Below are 3,563 nucleotides of genomic sequence, written 5' to 3' on the forward strand. Positions count from 1 at the left end.
AAACAGCAAACAATAACAACAGAATTATCATTAAAATGTATATACATCAACACATTATTGTCAACAATAACAACAAAATATCAAATCAATTCAGACTTTGAAGTAAGAACAAACACATATCCCTGTTTCTATGTATTTGTTTCTTTAGGACTGTCTTCTGATTTCTTATAAGGTTTCATCTGATCAATGTGGAACCATTTCTTCACTGGTTGTCTGTTTTTAGCTTTATGACAGATTTTGTAAACTGCATCTCCGCATTTGTCAATCACTGTGTGTGGTCCTATCCAATTAGCGGACCATGGACCCTCATGGTGATAGTTCTTTACCATCACCTCATCACCAAGCTCAAATTTCTGGACATGCGCATCTTGGTCATAATACATCTTGTTGTATTTCTGACTGATCCCAATTTCTTGAGCAGCTTGGTTATACATAGCTGTTAATGATATACACAGATTCTTGAGAAATGTTTCTGTTGTCCATCCTTCAAGGTTTGGGAACTTCAGATAAAATATGTTCTGGTAATCTCATTTTCCTCCCTGTCATTAATTCATGAGGACTAAAACCTGTACTTTTGTGAACCTCTAACTGACATCAATATACTTGGAAGGTTTTGAGCCCAATTTGGACCATTCTCTAACACCATTTTTTTCAAAGCTGTCTTCAATGTTCTGTTCAATCTTTCTACCCCTCCAGATGATTGTGAATGATGTGCTATGTGGAGCCGATGTTTTATTCCCAGCAGTTTTGCAAGGTCTACATGAATTTTTCCCGTAAAATGGGTGCCTCTATCACTCTCTAAACTCAGAGGAAGGCCAAATCTACAGTAAATTTGTTCCCAAAGTACTCGTGCGGTGGCCGAAGCAGTATCAGACTTGATTGGAAAAGCCTCAATCCATTTGCTAAATGTGTCAACCTTTAGCTGCAGGTAAAGGACCAATATAATCAATCTGAAGGTTTGTCCAGGGGCCTTCAGCAAGGCATGTCGGTCTTAAACAGCCTTTCTTTTTAACCCCTGAGGGATTCATCTGGGCACATGTTAGGCAGTTTGCACAATATTCTTTCACATCCTTATCTATGCCTGGCCACCAAAACATATTCCATATCCTGTCCTTCACCTTTGTTACACCTAAGTGTCCTCCCTGATTGTGGATATGATACAAAATATCATTCCGCAATCCTGTAGGTGGAATCCATACTGGATTATCACCGTTTCTGTACAGTAGTATGTCATCATGAATTATCAACTGTGCATCATGTGGTGCAAATGGGCCATCTATAATAGATTGACCATTTCTTTTCAGTCTTATTGCTTCTGTTATCAAAGCATCACTCTTTTGGGCACTTTTCAAATCTACTGGTTCTTTAAGAGTGATAGCTGCAATTGATTCATGTTCATCAATACCTGAAAATGTTATTCCTTCCACAGCTGCTTTCTTTGCTAATTCATCAACTAGTAGATTTCCGTCCCCATGTTTGTCTATTCCTTTCTTCTGGTGAGCTTTAACTTTTAACACTGCAATCTTATGAATGCTATTTTCAGCAGCTGACCATAATGCTTGTATCGGGCCACAATGAATTAGGGGTTGACCATCTGCACTGGTAAAACCCCTCTTCTGCCAAATCGGCAAATATTCTGTAAGAGAATTTACCACAAAGGCAGAATCTGAATATATGTTTAAATCTGAGTCTTTGATGACCTCTAATGTCTGTAATACAGCTGTCACTTCTGCTTTCTGAGCTGAAAAATGAGATGGGCATTTATACAGAAAATTTCCTCGATCAGAATGAATAGCAAATCCTGTATGGTACTTCCCATCTCGCCAAAACCTAGAACCATCAACATACACATCCACTGCTCCTTCAATACACTGTTAAAATTTTCGTTGTGAATTTACAGTAAATAATTGGATAAATTTTGCATTACTTTCACAGTAAGGATTACAGTAATATAATGTGAAATATGCTCACAGCAATTTACTGTAATTTTATATCTGTGATATTACAGTACATTACTGGGGAATTACAATATATATATATATATGAAGAGTTTAGATGCAAAAGCCTCTAAATGCCATTTGAAATTTTCTTCTTTAATAATGATTTTTATCAAACTTTTATATTTAAGTTCGGTAATTTAACCTAAATAACAATTAATAGATAAATATCATTGCCATTAAAGTGAAATTACTGAACTTAAATATACAAGCTTGATAAAAATGATCATTCTAGAAGAAAATTTCAAATGGCACTTAGAGGCTTTTGCATCTGAACTCTTCATATAAACACACACACACACACAATGTAACCCCCCCCCCCCCCCCCCAACAACAAACAACTCTGAGGTTAAGTCAATGTTAGCCCAATGGCATATTTATTAACACATATGTTTCAATGTACAGCAAGAATTTAAGAAATTATTTTTTTTAGAATTTCAACTTTAAGATTGTTTTCATAAAAGCCGTTTTAAAATGCAGAAAATGCAGAGACATTGTGCAAACTTTTAACTGTGGAGCCTGACAAGTACCACTGCTAAAAAACACTATGACGCCCACTCAAAGTCAATTAGTTTCCTCAATAGGGTGCTAATATGAGGGTTCATTGTGGTCCTCTTCTTGGTCTTCGATCCTCTTTCGGGATTGATGCCCAGGAAGCACCTGTTAATAAGCAAAGATAGTTTCAGTTCTTAACACTTTTCACTCGTGTTTGTTGTTCTAACCGAATCCTGGTCCAACGCACAAGGTGTGCACGGATCTACACTTCGGATTCTGACCGGGAATAGTAACGTTAGACCACCCGATAATCTTTGAAACACTTATTTCAACGTGCGATTTGGGACGTAAGTTACTAATTCTGTTTTCGAATACTATTTAGGACGGTTAGTATGTGAATTGGGACGCAGAAATGTATTAACTTAAACAGCTAACGGTTAGCCCTGCTAATCTATGATAACATTGACTAAGTACAGAAATGTGCACACATAGTAATGTTTGTCCCATCACTGATTTTATAAACTCTACAAAAACCAGATTTGTCTAAACGGTGATAGACATGAAAATAGCAAAACTCGATCGTCATTAACTATTAGTATGCTGTGAGAACTTTCAACAATTCCGGGCAGCTGCTAACAAAATGTGAACTGTGTCATGCGATAAACGTTTATTTGAAAGTAAATATTATCATATTAAAATAAAATGGGTGTAAGTGCTGCAAACATGCATGCTTACCTTCTCCGTTAAGCCCGAAATAGAAGAGGCGGCGGGAGACGACGGAGCCTGCAACAGTTCTGTTATGTCACATGACTTCCCAGGGCATAGGCTACAGTATTTCACTGCAATAATACTGTTTGCTGCTGTGAAATCCTTATTTTTTTTCACTGTGTTGCTGTGATATTACAGACCTTGCTGTGATATAACAGCAGGTTTTAAATTGCAATGTTTTATTGTAAAATAAGAGTTAAATGCTGTAAAATCCAAGGATATTGTAGTTTTTACAGGTATTCATTGGGATATTACAGGGAAATGTAATCACAACAAGTTACTGTGAAATAATACTGTTAATTA

At 36.5% G+C, this 3,563-nt stretch overlaps 1 long non-coding RNA gene across 1 annotated transcript; it reads right to left on the reverse strand.

The window, feature by feature from the left end:
* Positions 1 to 2,351: 2,351 nt before the first annotated feature.
* On the reverse strand, positions 2,352 to 3,350 carry LOC120470914 (uncharacterized). The gene is made up of 2 exons (XR_005620674.2): positions 3,228 to 3,350; positions 2,352 to 2,657 (listed from the first exon to the last, which is right to left on the reverse strand). It is a non-coding gene; the product is annotated as an uncharacterized LOC120470914 (long non-coding RNA).
* Positions 3,351 to 3,563: the final 213 nt, after the last annotated feature.

Source organism: Pimephales promelas, chromosome 6 (assembly GCF_988280905.1).
Source record: "Pimephales promelas chromosome 6, fPimPro1.hap1.1, whole genome shotgun sequence".
In the NCBI taxonomy this organism is placed as follows: domain Eukaryota; kingdom Metazoa; phylum Chordata; class Actinopteri; order Cypriniformes; family Leuciscidae; genus Pimephales; species Pimephales promelas.